Consider the following 21,004-nt stretch of genomic DNA (forward strand, 5'->3'; position numbering starts at 1 on the left):
ACATTAACTCGACATCTAGATTGTCACTTTTGAAAATAACGTGAGTATCGTGTTGCATTTATGCGAAAAATAAATTATAAATATATTTGTTAGATTTAAAATGCATGTATGTGTAATTCCGTTATTGGAGAAACTTTTGTTTAAAGCATAACCCAGTTAGCAGGTTAAAATATAATAAACAATAAACAATGTAAAGAAATAAGGTCGATCATTGGGAACAGTGGAAACATTTCCACGTTTATTTATTTTGTATAATCTTCCCGATAGTTAATCTCCGGAGCTCGATGTAAATCTGTTCTTGGAGCGAGAAAATGAGAAAGAACGATGTACGGAGTCGACGATGGCGGGACGTATGTTCGCAATAATGCCTTTCATACGTCTTTAGCATCCAGCAAACACGTGCACGCAGTAACCGCAGGTAAGTTGTTGTCCTAGTTTATTTTACGAGGAGGAGCATTCACGTATATGATACGCGTATTAAAGACGAACACTTTGCTTCGGAGTGTCGTATGAAGATTTCCAGGAAACGCTTCGGTATCGCGTATTTATGAAGAGCTGGGTACCTTTGAAAAATTATATCAGATGCTCGCGCAGACAACAACGTGCGCCTCGTACAAGAGCCATGTAATTGCTATGCCGGCCACGATTCGCGTTTGACGCAGGAAACGAGTACACTTTTTACAATTTGGAATGTACTTGATACGAGCAGCTGCTGATATTTAGTGATTTTATACGGAGCGACAATTTAGTGGAGACAGGGATTTAGTGACTTTTATGATAGTCGAGCGTGAAGCTAGTGATTTTGATTAGAAACTGATATAATTTTATGAAAGTATAAATCTAATGGAAATGATCATATTCGAGTTCGACGATTTTAAAGATGGTTCAGATTATTATAGATTAGACACATAACTATTACATATATCGAAAGCATGGTGAAAATGGACACCTTAAATTTCAGTGAACTTTTATGGAAATTTAGTGGAAATAGGAAATGTAATATCCGATGAATTAAATATCATATTAAAGATTTCATGGATATTTAATGGAAATGAAAATTTAAAATTCAATGACCGAACCATAATAAATATATTCATCATATCTGAGGATCTAGTTGGATCAGTTTTTAGAGATTTGGCAATTTCGAATAACATATGATTGATAGGATTAGATATGACATATATTGAGGCTATAGATATTTTCATATTTCATATTTCAACGTACGAGTGAAATTAACGACGATGTTACTATATTTAAAGTCAATTTTCATGCCTTCTATCGGAATGTGATATTCCTATAGGTTTGAATGACGTAAACTGAATGAGATAGCGAGTAGACGATCGGCATTCCAAGCGGGCAGCTAATTAGTAAAACGAATCGCGTAACGTCTGTGCCAATTAGCGCATAGGCAAGCGTAACAATAGTATCGCAATCGTGGCTAGCAAAGTAATCGAGAGGCATGCTTGGTTACGTTACAGTTCACAATAACCTGTAACGCTTTATTTCCAAGGAAAAGTGATATTACGTTAACCTATCCACTTAAAATAGTGAGAAAACTACGCGGTCATTGGCTTCCGATATTCTATTTCTTTATTCGCATAGAACGCCATTCCAATGATCATTAGCTTCGCTGTTTTTATTACCCGTAATTTTCTATTCTTAATCTATTTACCGAGGATATAATTAGTCATTTAAATAATATATAATTTTTTTATTTAGAGATCTTCTGTTTTTTTACGTATAGGTAGCGTGAGATGGTCCGTGCGACGTCCCTCATTTGTGGCCGCCAAGGCCTGCACATCGTTACACTGACCCGCAATAAACTTAAGGAACCACCATAAACCGAACCTTTTTAGCTTAATCTCTATTCATATAAGTATTTTCGGTCTATGGATGGTCCTTAGAACAGTCCTTATGTTTATTGCACGCTCTTACAAATTACGGAGAAAGCGGATGTTTGTCTAGCGAAATAGCAGGTTTTTCCCATGAACAAGGACACCCATGAGCCACATCTGCAGGAGATTCTCTCCTCATATTTTTATTTATTAACGTTGGCTATAACCAATGGGCATCGCGGATCGTTACCCTCACTTTTCTACCGAAAGTGTGAACAACGAATCCGCGTTCTTAGTTCAAAAAGGCACACCCACACCGAGCTTTCCTCCTTAATAGTACGAGACGGGCCTTCTACTATTCTTCCAATCTTCGTGTAGTCAAGTCAACGGTCTTATCCTTAGACCAGTCATCTATTGTTTTTTCCATCTCAACGCAGTTATCTACTATTGCTACACATTTAGATCAGTCAAATCTATTGTTCTTTCAATCTCGACATAGTCATCTACTGTTGCTGCAAACTTAGGCCTCACTACACAGGGGATCGACCTGTTCGCGGTGTCGATTGTTATAATCGTAACGGGAATTTACGACTCCCGTTGACGCGCTTCAACGCGATCGCGTCTCCCCGCGACTGGACGAAAAAACAGGTAGTAAATCCTTATTAGATTACATTTATATGTATTTGGGAAACCTAAAGTTGGCTTAACTGAAATTGATTGGTCTTTGTTATTAATTTCTAATTTCATAATTATCGAAGCTTTTGTCGCGTAATTTTTAAAGTGAATACAAAAGGTTCAGTATAAAATCAAGTTTATTTGTCACAGTTAGGTTTTTTATTACAAAAGATCACGAGAAGAACTGTTCGGACCTGTCTCGTACCATCAAGGAAGAAAGCTCGGTGTGGGTGTGCCCTTTTGAACTCAGAACGCGGATTCGTCGTCCACACTTTTCGGTAGAAAAGTGAGGGTAATGATCCGCGATGCCCATTGGTTAATAAATGAAGTTGTAAAGACAAAGAAAACCAGATATGGGCATCCTTGTTCATGGGAAAAGTCTGTTATCTCGCCAGACACCCGCTTTCTCCGTAATAGTAATGAGCGTGCAACAAACATGAGGACCATCTGTAAACCGAAAATGTTTATGTGAAGAGAAATGAAACTGAACAGATTCGGTTTACGGTATCTCCTTAGGCCTGTTGCGGGTTAACAATGTTAACAATGGATAGGTCTTAGCGCCCAGACTATGAGGAATCTCGCAAGGACCATCGCATCTGGCGTAGCACGTGCTAAACAGAAATTTGATCCGTGACACTATTATGGACGAAACATTAAAGGACGACCCGGTTAACAGGTTGAAGAAGATACAGTATTGTAAAGTTTTGACTTTGTATGTGCAGGAAGAAGCAAATGTATTAATGTTTGCGAGCCTCAAAAATATTTGGAAACGAGAGTTAAAGACTATAGAATAAATATTTGCTTTTTGTCGCGTGTTGTTCTATCTTAAAAGCGAAAAAACTTGGTCAGCCGACTTGAACCACTCAGACAGAGTGTATACTTTCCTTTTTGTTCTTTTTTCAGTCGATTCACCGAGTATACCTTTGTAGTAGACAAATATTGGAACTGATCTCGATACTTCTGTGGCTAAACTGTACATTTTGCAAATTTGAAAGTTATTGTTCCGAAAGTCACATTTATTCTGTGCAAATGATAAATGTATGGAATAGAAAAGAGAACATGGTATAGCAAAACTATATTTTTTTCATTTTATCCCCTCTTTGCACATACCTAAATTTCAATGGCACATTTCAAAATTTATTCGATACACGAAAAATCGTTAATAGCAAATCAAAACGTACAATGTACAACCAATTAGTCCCATGCATATTCAACCTCTTATTCACCTTCGTTCCACCAATCCTAGTAATCCGATCACAAATACCCATTTATCTGCCTAAAAAAAGAAAAAAAAAAAAAAAAAAATTCCGCATTCCACTTCACTTTGACGAAAGAAAAAGCCGCGTGCACATTAACACTGGTACACACTGATATCTCAATTTTCATTCAACAGCCACGTTCCAGCGGCTCAGCAGTACGAACGGCGGCATCTCCTGCGCGATCCTTGGCAACCTCGGTTCACGTTAATTATCGTAAAAAGCCACGCGCCTCCGTTCAACCAGCAGGTAGATCGTATTTCCCCAACTGTGTGTAGATCGCGCGTCCTTTTGTCAGCGGGTAGATAACGCAGGGCTCCGTGGTAGCCACTTAACCGTACGATCGATCGCTTCTTCGACCGCGTAGTTTCACCTGGACATCTCTTCTCCTCCTTACCCCCCCATGCCTCACCTCCTACGTTCCTATCCCTTCAAGCCCGGGTAATTGAGTTCGGCGAGTGCATGCCGACAAAGTAAACCGTGCCGAGCCATCACCGACGACGTCCTGCGGCCGTTGTGTCTCATAAAGATTACACGGTGCACGAGTTTCCATAAATATTCATGCTTCCATAATTATCCCTCTCCGTCCCGCGCGATCGTTCAGTAACGATCGTTCAATGAGATTCAGATTTACCGACTACAGGGATACCGGGCCGATTTTTAGCCACTTCGCATTTATTTCACAGATCTTGAGCATTGTGTTTGTAAATGTCGAAGGGTAACTGGCCTTGCGTTTTGGAAATTATTATTTTACAGGTAAAGTCACATTCCATTTCAAAGTCTATGTTCTTGCAAAGTCTATTTGTCATCGATTTGGCTAGATTTGGCACGGCGAGCTTTTTTTTGATGCGGCATTCGCGGGTGCAAAAGCGCACAGAGTGAGAGTTCCATATTTTTAATTATATTCAGAGAAATACGGACTTGTATCAATATACGTAGTCCAGTCATAGTAATGGAATAGAAGTTTGGTTGGTTCGGGATCGATAAATGAAATATTTTTAATATTCAAGTGAAATTATATTGAGAATAGAGTAGGTCGACCTATGTATAATATGTACTACGTACCATGTAAAAGTTTTAAACCATCTGCTATAATGATTTCGTAATGATAACTACTCATAGTTTTAGGAAATAGTCGTACATGGTGTCACGAGGAGATATCATTGACTATAATGTGACTGCGGATTATGCATTTGTGATAAATAAATGTAAAATATTCAAAGTAAGAGGACATAGAGACAACATAAATAAAACTTATGAATGAAACTATGAGGTATATATTTATATAAAATTTATAATATTCAGCATTGTATAACATTACATTATTCCGCGTATCTTTTACACGTATACCCAATTTTGTCTGTACGTAAACGTTCGGATCCTTCTGTTCTATTATTGGGTCGTATGAATCGAAGAATTTGCATAAATTGATCTTTAAGTATTGTGATCGAGAAGAAAGCGGGTCCACATTTCTTGGATCATAAATAACAAGCTTTCAGTGATATTGTTTCATATGCTCCCCGAGCATACAAAATTGCAATAAAAGCAAGTAACTCAGTAATTGAAATTGTCCAATCATTTCTTAAAACAAGACGTACCTCTGCTTCGGTACAAGATTTTATATGTTCCAACATGTTTCTGCTGATTATCAAGTGGAAGACACTGTTTACACTACCTGTTACCACATTCCTTCTTGCGCAATCAGTAGGACTAGCGAATAATTGGTGTTGAAGTGATCGACACTTCTGGGAAAACTCTACATCTGGTCTTCAGCTTTCACAAGCGCCGATGTCATCGACAGCGCATAGACAAAAGACGACAGACCATAAGCGGCACACGCGCGACGTTGGCTTCGGCGTTCTTTTAGTCTCAGGGTAACATTGCTAGCGTGCGGATCTGGACCAGCTTACATATATTCCACACTTTGTACTTTACATTCACAATAAATTATATATTTACAATACCTTACAATTTACCCACGCGTTTCTTTAATTCCACATCCATCGTATAACCTTAACAATTGGAAATAGGTTGATCTAGTAAGAGACGACCTATCTACCCAATATTTATTAATTAATTAAATATTTATTAATTAATTAAATATTGGGTGGATAGGTCGTCCATCACTAGAACCGCCTATTTCCAATTTCTTCCAAGTTGTTCCATCGACCGCAATTTCTGTATCACGAACTGCATTCAAATTTTGGGATGATCTAGGAATGTTTGTCATTCTTGGACTCAAACTCGCTGCTATGACAAAAATTCCGGAAATCTTCCTCTTCGCTACCCGACGATTCCTCTGTTTTTTTCGCTTTCATCTGATTCGAGAATCTCAAATTCATCCTCCTTTTGAAATGACTCGTTTTCACTCTCTCCGCAGCTTGTGCTACAACACTCCTCACTTATATCGACTATTTTTTGCAATATGTTATTTCCTCTTCTAGACTATTCGAACGCATAAATGACAATGGTTATTTGTCAAAACAGTGAAAAGTTGAATTTCACAATAATAAATTCACAATACTTCGCAACTTCACAATAATATTATTGATACACAAAATGCACTAGTACTTTCTTCTTGAGTGCACGGACTAATAATAACTGAAACTTCAAAAACGTCTTCATACTACGACTGCAATTCATACACCGAGTTTTGTTTTTTCTTCTAATGCTTATCCCTTTTCTGCATAAGGATTTTCCAATGTAAATACGTAGGATATAAAATAGCGATGTGGTCTCACTCATTCGAAATGTGAGAAATCGGGTTCGAAGTATCGTCGCTGCTTTGTTTACGTTTACTTTTTTAAAGAACTAACTCTCTTATCCCGTTTATATTTATTACTGCGGCAATGTTTTTTACTTTACGATTACGTCAAATTGACGCGTATCCGTAGAGACACGTATACCACATAGAAAACTTCAAAACTAGGAAGCTTCGAAGAAAATGAATTTCGATATATATTCGTCTCGTTAGATAGATGAAAGTAAGTACAAATGCTAGAAGAAAAATGTAAACGGTTTGTGCAATTTTCCTAGTGAAATTCGAAATGCGTAAAAATGGCATGGCTCGTAAATCTACTGACATAGAAACCATTTTTTTTCAGCTGTATTCATAAGAATATAAATTGTGTATCATAATTATAAAAGATTCGGGGCGAGACTGAGTCACGAAAATTACAGAGATAGTACTCCAGTCTGTTAACTGTTGTGATTATTTAGCACGCTGAGGATCGTGTTACGCTTGCTCGTTTTGCACGCGCGAGAGATCGACAGTCGAGGATACCGGCAGGATTTACGTCTCGCTTCTTTTCGTTGTGGGAGAAAGTGTTTCTGGGCGAGAAGGGGACAGGTTACGCCGCTCGTTTCCTTCGGAACACTTTTCTTCCCGGCGTTATCATCGGCGTATGATTAACGAGGCCGCGGCGTGATTAATTCCAAGAATATCGAGGAGGTAATGAACCGCTAGAAAGGTTGGAGGTTGAATATTGCTCGGAGTTTGCACGAACTTCCGGAAGTTGCCGGCTTTTCGGGAAGATAATTGATGAATGCGCTGTATATGGATGGCGGAATTAAGGGAGGTAGAATCTAACTTATATTCTGATTGCGCAATATTGTTTAGTAATGGTTTAAAGGTTAATTAGTTTGTGGATTTTTGCGAATAATTCGCTCGTATTGATAAGTAGGTTTTGTAAGAACGTAAACCTTGAAATGGGAAGTGAACGCATACCACGAGCACCGCGTGAAAAAAGAAAAAGGAAAAAGACGATTAGAAAGAAGAAGATTAAAGGCGTGTTATAATAATTCTTAACAAGTAGTTGATTCGTAATAAATTCTATTATAACGTAACAAAACTTTTACGTTTCTCTTAACACAGGGTATCTTTTTAATTAAAACATGTTCTACCATAAATGCTAGGTGACTTGGCTGAACCTATAAAACAGCTAATATCCCTATATGTAATTGTACACTGTAAAAGTATCACTAGATATAACATCATTTTCCGAAACGTATATCATCGATCGAATGATCTACGAAGAAAGACCGTAGATAGACGTTGGGAAACCATGAAAATGTAAGTTTTTAATTACGCGCGATGATAAAGCCGGCGAATGTGGTAATTTTAGTCGCGTAGACGGCTGGCGCACGGTCTATCAAAGAATTTGTCCGGCGGTCAGGAAAGCCACGGGTGGAGATAAACCGTGCACGATATATCGCGCTAATTCAATGTCTTCCCCGGCGCATTTACTTTCGTTGCAGCTGGCCGGCTTGGCATTCCGATTGCAAAGGGCAACGAAACGAGAAAAGAAAGGGAAAAAGAACGAAATGGACAGGTCTGCGGTCGCCGCGCGGCGCAACTTATGTTTCTTCGAGACAGGTCAGTTACACCGCACGAAAACGTATACCTGTCTCCTCCTCTCTTTCTTTCTCTTTCTCTGTGTGTATACGCGCGTGTCCATATTGGTGTCTCGAACCACAGGAATTGCTTTGAAAGACACGATATATTGCGTCACGGGAAAGGAAGGAGCACACGAGTGTGCGGTCGAGATCGTGCTCGTAGGCCGGGGAACGGCCTTTAGGAAGTGCGAAGGAGAGCTGGCGGTACTTCAACTACCTGTAACCACCTGTAACTACCTGTAATAACCTGCTTTTCTTGCAACACTTTCACGTTCAGACGGGATGGACTTTCGATGGATCTCCGATGTGTCGTCATCGCGTAACGAGCTCTCGGTTTTCACGGTGAGCTAGAGAACTCTCTTTCGATTCTAACGTCATATCGTCGATCAAGTATCATTATTAAGATGAGTGGAATTATTCTCGCTATGTTCTCTGGTGGAATAGTATCAATATGGTAGCAGAGAAAAGGAGCAAATTTTCCTTTCCCCTTTGTTATTTAAACAGGATGCAAAAATGATATGTGTATGTATTACAATTTATAAAAAAGAAATTGAAGATAATTTTTACCGATTACGAGTAAATTTTCCTTTCCCTTTGTTATTGAAACAGGATGTACAAATGATATACGCATTCCGGTTTAAAAAGAAGAAGGTGAAGGTAATTTTTACCGATTACGAGCAAATATTCCTTTCCCTTTGTTATTTAAACAGGATGTACAAATGATATATGCATTCCAGTTTAAAAAGAACAAGACGAAGATCACTTTTATCGATCCTTTTTTGTTTCGCTGGTTACACGCCTTCTTTACAGTGCTAATAAGATAGCGCATCCCAACGCTACAAAAAAGAAAAAATGACGGAGGCATATCCTTTATCTTTCTTGCCTCCGGTTAAAAGAAATGTAATCACGTATTGCCATAAATACGATTACATGGATAGTACAACTCCTTGGATTTCTTCCATGGAACCCACGAAGGCGCCTGATATGAGCTTCTGTGGTAAATTACCTGAACGTGGTAACAAGACGCGAATCAGAAGCAAAAACAACGCGTTTCGCACACAGGCAGTAACGATTAGCGACAGTTTGCTCAAGTCATTCTCCGGTGGACAGATCCTATTCATGTTTCAACCAGCCAACTACTGATGACTTTTCATGCATATAAAAATAAACGACGTGCTCCTGATTTTTCTTGTTATTTTTTTTTTCTTGTTTTTCTTTAGTTTCTTCTCCTTGCTCCTTGTTCCACCCTCTACATAAGCCTGTCTCTTCCTTCCTATTCCCTTGTGTATTTCTTTGAGCCGATGCCCGCCGCACAATTTGCGCTCACGAGCCTAATGCTTCCCGGCATTATGCTAATTTCTTCCATCGAGGCTCCGAGATATTTGCGCAATTGAAGAGTTTACTACGTGAAGACGCGTTTGCGACCTACCTTCGCGTCGTAATTTTTACTTAATTATGTGGACAAGCGGATCTCTTGGGCTCTCGCGTGTATCACGTGTATCGTTATAAGCGTATTGTAAGTCTACTATTTACACTTAGAAATATTGCTCGATGCGAAAAAATGTATGTCTTTTTAGGAGAAACTCGAGTTCTCTAGTTCTATTCCAACGTAGCTTAGAATAATGCTAACAACTTCTATTTAACCTATTAACCAGAGAAGATGAAGATCTAAGAAAATTTCAAATTTCTAGCAAACAGTTATACCCTATATATATAACTAAAATATGAAACACAGGAAACTTCAATATTTTAACATTTCTTAAAAGATGAGAATACGCTAGATGAGTAGTTAAACTAAGGAGGACGCTATAACAATTATAGCTTTTACAAAAGGAAATCTCCAGATGTGGCAATGACTAGTCACCATCAAAAGTCAATTTTACCATCTTCATATGAATTTGTCATTGATATTCCACCAGAGTTGAAGTTTCTTTGTGAGAAATAGCTGTTTTATAGAGAACATGGGAACACTGTGAATGTTGTTGGAAAGCACGCGAAACAAACTGAGGAGGCGTGACTGTTGGAAAGATGCTAGGGATTTAAAAGACCATCCACGGAACAGAGACGTTCCAGGTGGTCGTGACAGCGACTTCAGGGAAGAGGATTGGTTCTCCGAGAGCTGTTGATGCGAACCCAGTACGTAGCCCCGAGGGTTCGAATCGTGCTCAACGTAGAACGTTGGCGCGAGCATCGCTTATTATCATATCCGGACGTTTCCTAGAGCTAGAGGAAACCTTCCAACTGGAAGGTATGCCGGAGAGCTCTAGAAAGTAATCTCTCGCGTGCCACACGAAACTTGGCACCGGTCATAATGCTTTTCGCGCAATTTCTGATGGCTTATTCTCGGGGAAGCTACGTTTCCCTGTTACGGAGAAATTCATGCAACGAACTTCTTCAGCCAGTCTCTATCCCTTTAGCTTTATAATCTTCTTGATGTGGATAATTGTGCGTGAAATATTAAATTTTAAGGAATCACCTTTCTATCACAAAATAGGGAATATTTATAATGTTACTAAAGCTGGTAATGTTAGTAGGACAGACATACGCTACCGTTCATAAGTATGTGAACACTTGAGCCGATTTTTTCCTCTGTAATATCAGTATAATAGAGTAGGTTAAAAAATTAATGAAATGCACATCCATTTCGCAAAATAGGATAAATACCTGACACGGCTCGTCACGTTCATAGATTTTTCGAAGCAAAACAAAGGGTGCATCGTGTATAAGATTCGTCGACTCATCGTGCAAATACCTCGTTTAGCGTTTTTCCCAAGCAAGGTTGGACGCTCTGATCTTCGCCGACGAAAGATGATTCTCATAGAGCACATGCTCCGTCACCGTCGTTTCACCACAAGTCATTTTTTGTCGCTCGTGTTTTCTAGATTTTAGTCCGAGCTATAGTTGCCTACCCTCTTTTCATCGTCAAGGTTGGGTAAATAATGGCATTTTGCTAGTTAACAGCTGCATCGTCATCATCGTCATCGATGAAAAGAATACTGCTTCAACGATGCTATTTTTATCTCTTTTATGCGTTGACATGCCATACATTCAACTCTTTATCTCTAAGTACGTACTTAGCAAAGTAAACTATTTTACGCTTCTTTCATACTTAATCGTAAGAATAACGAAATTCCCAATCATGAATTTGTTTCAATTTAATACCAACATTCCATGAATTTCAATGAATATTCAACTACATTCAATTGCTAATTTTTTCCAACTTAAAACTATGCACGTATCGTGAAATTTCGTTGTTAATCATCGTTTCTTGCCGGAGAGAAGGCAGATATAGAGCTGTAAGAGGAATGTCGGTGACAGTGCACTCGATGTCACTTCTTTCGCTTTTTGCAGTGATTTTGCGTTGTTGCGCGCCACAGCCGCCACGCGCTTTTCGTTTTTTACGCGATCGGTATACTCAGGGAGACCTTGATCGAACGGACGCGATGGCGCAGAACGGGTCTGCGGGCATTATCAATCACGGGCTTAATGGTAGCTTCAAATGCATCCTCTATCTAACCCAACCCATGGTCTTATATCGCATTGCGGACGAACGGATCTTTGTGCCTTGCTATTTGCCGTCTTGCGCGGGCTCCGCGGTCTATGAATCCACGTAAACATTATTATAGTTTTAACGTTATCTGTTTCGTATCTCGACACTAGCGGCAACGTTACTGCATAGAATATTCAGCTATTCATAATTTAAATGACTACACGATAACGCTTTATTCAGTATTATCAGATGTAGCTATTAGACAATTATTGTCATTAATATGTCAAACGTTGCATATAATTGTTTAAACAATGGGTTTTTGATAACTGGACACTAATTTATAAGAATTACGGTGAAATGACTTTTGTAAAAGACATTAGAATTAAAATTCCCAGTAAATGTGCTTAACCCATTAACACATCACTAATGTTAATAAATACAAGATTATGAAATTTCTTCAAAAATATCCTTAGAGTAGGATAAGCTGGGTTAATTGATATGTGTAGGATGTTTGAGTTAAACAAGCAATTTGCCCGGTAATTATCCAAATTCAGCTATAAACAATTTTTAAATTATTTATATTTGGGAGGAGAGACTGAATTTTAAGACGTTGAGGCTTAGCTGACTCAAACAATCCTACCTTACTCTATTATTGTAACTACTCTTTACGGTAAATGTACCTTGACATAAGTATCTTCATGGTACTCAAATTACGCACATCACCGTGTGCTTATAATTATCTCCCATTTCCAACGTTGTTCTAACAGGTAAATAATATTTGAATCCCTCGAAGTCGTCTATTTATATAGCACCTTTTTCCACCCTGTTTCCAAAGCGTCGAGCAAACTTCATAAATCATCGCTTGTTCCTTCTTCCATTCGACTGAAACTCCTAGAGAGGTTATAGCGGCGTTTAGCAGGCACGTGTCCCTGAAAACAAGCCTCGTGCACGGCCGGGAATAGATTATCTCGACGAGTTGCAAGGCCTGGTCAGCATGCAAACGTTATAACACTTTCTATATCTTTCACGGACGGGAGCACGGTTGTTTTTCTACAGACGCGTAACAGATAACGATGGCGATGCGCGCACAACTTGGAACGTATGCGTGCGCAACTTCCATTAAGTCTTTAAGCAGTGGAAAGCATGAAACTATGAATTACTAGCGAGCAGGCCCAGCGGCGGTAATACGGCAACGCCACCTGCCACATGGGGTCGGTTAATGGATTTGCAAAGCGCCAATTATATTTCCGATAGAAGGAACGAGCGCGAACGTCGGGCACCCGAGTGCACGAGCGAGCACACGGCCTCAAGGCGCATTTGCAAACGCGATTGCGCCTCCGTTGCGGTCCCGGTAGCGCTTGTGCGCGCGCGTACCACTGCGCGCGTGGGAAAATCAGCGATTTCTCATGCCGCATAAAACTCTGATACCTTAAAGCCTTTCTTGCGTCGACGAGCCGCGCATTACCGACGCCGTTTTGATTTATTCTCTCGTCCTTTTGTGCTCCGGCTATTGCATCGTGGATTTTCTTTATTATACCAGGCTCGAGGTACGCATACCTTAGACGCGCCTCCAAGCTAAATATGGCCGAGGATGTCCTCCACGATGTTGAGATGCTTGGGAAAATTAAAACTATAATTCTTTGATTTTTCGACGTTTCGTTTTATCGAGTTTTTCGAGTAAGGGAGGTTCAACAAATTGACTTAAAGGGAATTCGTACAGTTAATACTCTTCGAGTTGTAGAGGTTCTACGAAAGACTTTAACTATTAAAGTTTAATTATTAATTTACGGTAGACTTTTATTTAGAATATGATTTTTTATTGTAAAATAAATATGTATCTATCGTTTCAAATTGCATAGGCAGTGGGGCTGAAACTTTGACTTATAAAAGGAAACTTCGATTTGCAGAGGTTAGACTTCCCTGAATTCGAATATATATAATTTACTCGTAGAAGTAAAATAAGTACAAACAAACGTATAGATTTTACTTGTTATTATTGTAATACATCTTCTTAATTTTTAAGTGTATATCTTTCGTCTTATCGTTTTCATATCAGATTTCCAGATAATTACACAGGAACCACTTTCACGTGACGCTAAATCGCTTTTCTTTTTTGTCGCTCAACTCTCTTCTTCAATTCGCCCAACTTTCACTCGTAGCATCCGTCATATAAAATCAGACTCAAAGATCGTACGCAAGTTACATAATGCTATTCTGCATTCTCTCTGGGAGATCCCCTTTCTCAATTCGAGAGGTGTTCGCGTGTGCATGTGCATCTTCCCTTTACGACGTCAGAATGCGCGCCAATCGATCACTCCTCGTAACCTTAAGGCTCGATGCGGACGAACTGGTTCTGTCGCGCGAGTATTTCCCGCGCGTTTTACTAGTACGCTAAATTATACGAATAAACGCAGGCTAGTAATGATTCGCAGGTTCACGATGGGCTAAAATTGACCGTTTCCTATGTTTCGCGTATCACTGGATATACTGCAACATTGTAAAGAGTGGATAATAATTGTCGAGAACTGTTCATGTAGTATCAGTTAATAACACCACTTAACAATCGATTTCCATAGTTTCTCCTTTTTCTTTGATTAGTTTAACGAGTTTACCAACACATTGAATTTCATTCGAATGTGTGGTCTACATAATATGACGAGTCCTTAATATCAGATTGTTGCAAAATGGTTGAATTTTTAATGAAAGCTTTCAAGCGTTTATAACTTTAAAAATAATATTAATTGCATCATCAATAGATGGTTCAACAGATTCAATACATTTTGACCATTAAAACAAAGTTACAAGGATAAAATAAAACATAATAAAAAAAATAGGACTACTTTACTTCTCGACTAAATGTTAGAAGCCTTCATGAATTGCCATTTTAAAATGATTCATATTCATATCATAGTTTTCATACTTTAACAATCGAAGTTATTTTTTGACGAATAAACATTTTAACAAATTTTGCATCACGAACAACCGGATATAATTCCGTCATTTTGTATTGTTCCAAACGATTATGACATTTCTGTTTGAAGGAAAGAAATACACTATTCATAAGTATCTCAAGGAGGCTGGCGGTACGATTGTTGGAAATTAGTTACAACGAAATCATTAATGATTTCGATTTAGTAATACAGTCAGGATGGAAGATAATTCCGGTAATGATACTAGCCGACCGGTTAACGAGTACAATAATCGATCCCGATTGGCCGAATAATTATTTCGGTAGAGTTCCGACGGCCGGCTGTCTGTAATTTTCGCCCTTAACAATATATCCGTTTGGTCGGTCCACACGAACACGTAGGAGTAGACTATCGAATGGATTTTTTTCTTCGAGCCCCGACAAATAACAGTCGGTACCAATCAGCTGTGATTGGTGCACGGAATAAAATGTGGATATACCTTCGCCCCTCGTCTCTCCCCTATCTCACCTGTGAGAATTCACAGAGCCTCTCCTTGCCCAACGTCAGGTAAATCTTCACAGTGGTGGTATATAATTACTAAGATTATACATATCAACACAACTAGAGCGAAAAACACTGACCCGGTTGTTAAACCGCTGCGTGCGAGTTGTATCGGCTATCCTGCAGATTGGCGAAGTGCGTACTGCTATCCAGCCTGTTGGTAGGTACCGACCGGCTGTGTACTACCTTCACTCTTGGTCCTATTTATAACCAAGGATCGAATTCCATCTCGATTGGAAATGGTAACTGGATCGACTCGACTAGATCGGTCGCTCGGGAAGAAAGAAAAAAAGAATTAGTGTTGTTACAGGCTACCAAAAATTCTTTTCGAGTTACTCCTAGTTAAGATTGTAATTTTCATTTGAGCATGCGTATTTTTCTTCTTGTTACAAACATATAATATGTCATGTAAACATATAATATCGTATAATAGGAGTTCATTCTGATTCTTCCCTCTTGTTATAATTTTTCCTTCATATAATATAACGTTGTATGGTTAGATTTAATCGTATCAAATATTAAATAGATGAAATTAATAATAATTCAGTTAACTAAGACTTCGTTTGCTTTAAAAGGAGTTCAGAGACCCAGTTAATCAGGAAAACATCGACTGACGCTGACATCGGCGTTACACGCGTGTTATTCCATCTTTTCCGGTTTAGCGCTCGTAAATTATTACGCTCGAGCGACGATCCCTTAAAACACACGACATAACCGGGCATAAATTCCGGTGCACATGTACGCACGCGCGGTACGATACATCGGCGACCCCGATCGGGAAAAACATACCTCCAATTAGAACGCGCTTCCTAGGGCGAATGCCTTTTACTACGCGGCATTATAAATCAGATGATATGTAGCCTGTTCTTGCGCATCTACATTCCTCCTAGGAAGGATTAATTGGTACCTTCGGCTTTTGGTGAAAGTCGTAATTACCATTCGCCGTATGTTCAACATTTTACGAGCTCGTGTCATCTCTTTCTCTGCTAATCGATATTTACGAATACCAAAAAGGATTCAGTGATTCAATTTAATTTCTTAATGTTGTGCAAGACTTTACTTACGGTCTGCAAATTTATATGAATATTTGATTTAAAGAGAAAATTATTGGATTAAGTAGAAAATTGAAATTATTATTGAAACTTGTCTTACCAATAAATCTCCAGACTTGTTTCAATAATGCTTTTCGCAATCACATAATTCTTTAACATCGATAACCAGCCTCGCTTTACATTTTTGTTTGTAAGGAAAGAAAAAAAGCAGACCCATCATGACTTCGACGTTCTCCGTTCTCTATTCGTCCTTGTTATCTGGTAGAACGACAAACGGTGGTCCTTGAGGTATAGAAATATTTAAACAATGTTTGAGCGGTGGGAGGAAGGCGACAACGATTCGAAAGGTCTCAAGTGGACTCGGTAAATTATTACAACTTGAAACTCCTAAGATACTTGATCAATATACCGCGCGTGTCAACTCGAGCATCACATTTGTCCCTGAGCGCAATATACATATACATATATATATATATATATATATATATATATATATATATATATATGGCAGTCTTTGTTCACGTTGTGCTCGGATGATCAATATAGTTATATATGTATGAAGAAATGATAGCGGTCTACGCATAAAAGCGTATCTGGTCGCATTGAAATCGGACGATTATCGATCCGGCTCGCAGTTTCTTTTTTTGTTATACTTGACTCGCTTATCTCGACTTTCTGCGAAAGTAATCATCGCGAAGCACGTCCGCTATGCCGGTGCGCATGCGCGACGAACGCTGCGCGCGCAGCCTCGCGTCAAACGCGAACAAGGGCTATAATATACCTCTCGCGGAGGTATTGTTCGTGATAAAGACCAGAAAGACGTTCCGATGCTTTTCAAGCGAGGACTGTTCGCCACGATCGTCATAGAACGCCACGTTCTCTTCTTCGTTGAAAAGAAAATCGTCTTCACGTGCCGATAGAGACTTCCTTTTTCGATGAGAAATCGATGGCGCAATCAAATTGCGCGGGAAAAAAATAAAGATCGATGGTATTATGCACAACTGTGACGAAGGACAACGAGGGATTTTTTTATGCGGATATCGTGGGAAATGAGAGAAACGAACGAGATCGTTAGATTGGAATGCTGCTGAGAAGAGAAGTTGAAGTTGTTCAGGAAGTTACTATTGTAGGGCATAGAAGTTGTATACGAACTATCACGTGGTTTCATTAAGGAAGTATAGTATCAACTATAAGAAGTTAAGAATATCTTGCTAGAATATAGGTATATATATATATATATATATATATATATATATATTACAATACACAATATGATTCTTAGAATTTTATTCTTTGGGTTTCCTTTTATTGTCCTATATAACAAGAGCAACTTTCACATAACATTTTCAATAATTTGTACTACTTAATTTATGCAGCTAATATTGCTATTCTATACCATATATTTTAAACTCTATGTCGCTATAAAAAGTTGCGTTTTTGAAAAGATTCTTCGAAGTTAGTTGTAAAATGAGTTCATAATCATAAAAACTTATTCTCTATTAAATATCTTTATTAGTATCTTTGTTTCTCTATTATACTTTATATACATCTTAGGTGCTCGTTGTGTAACAAATTTGACCTCAGTTCATTTTTTCGTCAAACAACTCTTAGACCATAAATATCCAGATAAGTTTCTTTCTTTGTCCATCATATTATTCAAGAATTAAACAACTTCTATTTCTCCTAAAATCTGTCTTTAACACGCCAAGTAGATCCAAGGTGACATTACAATCGTCAGAAATAAATCGTATGTGTAAATATAGCGGTGTTAGGGATCGCTATTCCCACATGCGGTCCCTGAGAGTGCTCGATCTCTTTTCTGGACGCTGGCCGTCAGGTGTCAGGACCAGTGAATAGTCTCACCTCGGTACTGGGCCCATCAGCGGGGCCCACCGTGCAAGTCCGTACACCGACGATATAACTCATCTGCGGCGCGGGCCCCGAGAGACCTCGCAATTACAACGACGGAAGAAACGAGATGGGATGAGATAAGGCGTCGCCGCTAACAGACGTTACGCCTGTGCCCGTAATGCCCTACGCGGCTTACACACGGAACAGTTGGCGCTATGATTTTCTTTTCCCTTTGTTGGAAATTTTGGAAAAATTGCTGGATAATATAAGTGTTTGGAGCATACTTTAAAGTTAAAGGGTTGTTGATATTAAAAGATGTTTGGAAGGGTAATACGAATATACCTAGGTAGTTGTAACTTTAAGTATATACTAGAACACTTGTACTAGGACATTTTTTAGTCATTACATCTATTGGAAAATTCTAAAAAAAAAAAGAAAATTATTCTGTTTAGTACTTTACATTATACGACACACATGAAGCAAATGAAATAATTAGATAATGAGAGCTATGAGAAATATTCAATCTTTAGTAAATATCAGTAAATATCCTAATAATTATGGTTCGTCTAATAATTAAAAATTAGAAATCATCAATTTACCATAATTTCCAATTACATTAAATTAGATTGAATTATGGAAACAAATTCAAGGAATATTAATCTAACCGCAGGTCCATCTATCTTTCACCACAATTTCATTTTCTTTTCTCCTTTCTCATAAACCTCTTGCAGTCCTTCTTATTTAACAAGTACTACATACGATCCCAGTACGAGAAAAATGGGATTCTCAGGGAAGTTTCGCCAATTAAATTGGATTCACTTTGCACACGAGAGATAGACGAGTAATATTCTGGAAAAAGGAAGGCCGCGAAGAAAAAGGGGGAAAGAGTTTCGCGTGAAGAAGGAGGCTTGACCTGGACGAGAAATTACGAGGCCGTTGACAATCGCGCACAGGATTCGTAGAAGCGTATAATTGCTTCATAGTCGAGCCGATCCCCGACCGCGAAACGACCCTTAAATCCGTTCTGCATCCACGAGCACGCGTTTTTACGCACGCGAGTGGCTGTGTCGATATGCATCGTGCGCGAGTCTAGATGGAAATATGAGAAAAGAAGAGAGGGAAATGGTAGTTGCGTTCTCTAATTGTAGTTTATCACCTGGCCTGACGCGCGGTGCTAATTCACGGTCAAGCTTCCGATTTGTAATGATGAAGAGAATTGAAGAATTCTTATGAATATGTACATGAATTTCGATCTTCATATGTTTCATTCATTAGAACACGCATCCACTGTAAACATAGTGCTACTCAGTTTGTTAAGTGTTGAGATTGGTCCATTTTTGTTTCCGATTTCTAATTTAAGGTTTAAATTACTGTGTGTAAGTTGATGGCAAAATGGTAAACATTCTAGATTATATTATGAGATGTTACTGTACAAGTCATCAGAGACGAATATGAAATAATGTTAAAATGATCACATTGCTACTAACAAAGAGTAGTCTTCAAACGGACACTAATATCTCTTGTCATTAAAACGTAGTGATTCCAAGAAAATCCAATCACTACAAACGTTAGTATTTCTAAACAATAACTGCAAAGCATCTGTTCCTAGGAAAGGAACGCGATCACCCAGGATAGAAGGTAAGAGGTCATAATCGAGTAACTGTCATAAAACCCGCCATTAAATGACAAGCATCGAGAGATGACAGGCTGGACGACTTCGCCTTTTTCTTCGTCCGGAGGGTGGAATGTCATCCATTAACATTCCCATAAAACCACCACCGCGTGTAAACACCGCGAATAGCGTAAACGGTGGCAGTGAAAGACGGTCCACTGTTGCTGCCAAGCGTAGGAGGAAATGGGCAAGAGAAACGAACGAGAAACAGAGACGAAGTGAGCGACAGAGTGGCGAGGAGAGACTGTGTGAGAAATCCAATCCGCTTCCATGGGGTTATTATGGTGATAATTTACTACTCCTTCTCAGAGGGCAACTGCGGACCATGCCGACCGTTTATGCATAGCCGTGGAATGCCGCGTTTCTGATCCCACGGCGAGGCGTTTGCACTTTCTGCATTTAGAAACGAGCCTAATCGCGTATCACCCTTCCCCTTGGTACAGACCCTAGGGACTTTTCTTCTTCCCGAGACATACACCGCCATCTGGCGAGTTCCGTCTTTGAACCTGACATGGACAACTTGATACTGATTAATGAGGGGCGCGCGAACTATCACCGGCACCTTCTTCAAAGCTGTTTTTCCTTTTTGAGTTTGATATATGCGTCAGAAGTTGTTTATTCATGCGGCTTAACCGACGGTCTAAGTATATAAGTAGGTTGAAGCCAAAGATGTAATTGGTTAGGAGAACTGAAAACAGAAATGACGTGTACGATGAATAGACTCGATATAATGTTTCCGCAAGGACAAATACATTTTTGATTAGATTGTGAGTGATCTAATTGAGCTTGAGAGAAGCACAGTATATAACTGGCTTGAAATAAATATCTGGAAAATATTAGAACCGAACTTTTCATGCTCTGGAATCGTCGTGTAGTTTTGAGTTGGTATAAGTAGCGAAATTTTACAAGTTACAGATTAGTAGTTACCAGTATTAATAAATACCTTTACTTGACAGTAACAGATTTGATAATAAAATAGATGAGATTTTACAAATTTAGTTTATTTTTTATAATATACCTCCACAGAACTCCATCAAAAACCAGCGTAAATCTCATATCATTACCTTTTAACTACTAATGAAATGTTTATCTTGCAATTAGTACAGACAATCAAGGCGACAATATATCACATTTTGAAGTCAGCTCACGTTCGAAGGTTGCAGTACTTTTTTCTTTATTACCTCGAAAATACGATGAATCATCCTTGTATGTACAACAGAATAACAGAGATGACAACTGGTTCTTAACGAGCGAGCAAAATTTTTCGAGGATCATTTGCGGATTTCTCAAGGCGCTCTGGCACATTTT

The 21,004-nt window shown here is 38.9% G+C and overlaps 1 protein-coding gene and 1 long non-coding RNA gene across 4 annotated transcripts in view; both read right to left on the minus strand.

The window, feature by feature from the left end:
* Blo (bloated) overlaps positions 1 to 21,004 on the minus strand; it is a 164,938-nt gene that overhangs the window by 22,796 nt on the left and 121,138 nt on the right. The window lies entirely within an intron of this gene.
* On the minus strand, positions 7,582 to 12,325 carry LOC139988368 (uncharacterized). Its single transcript, XR_011800084.1, has 2 exons — positions 10,826 to 12,325; positions 7,582 to 10,750 (listed from the first exon to the last, which is right to left on the minus strand). It is a non-coding gene; the product is annotated as an uncharacterized lncRNA (long non-coding RNA).

The sequence above is a fragment of the Bombus fervidus genome, chromosome 1 (genome assembly GCF_041682495.2).
Source record: "Bombus fervidus isolate BK054 chromosome 1, iyBomFerv1, whole genome shotgun sequence".
NCBI lineage: Eukaryota > Metazoa > Arthropoda > Insecta > Hymenoptera > Apidae > Bombus > Bombus fervidus.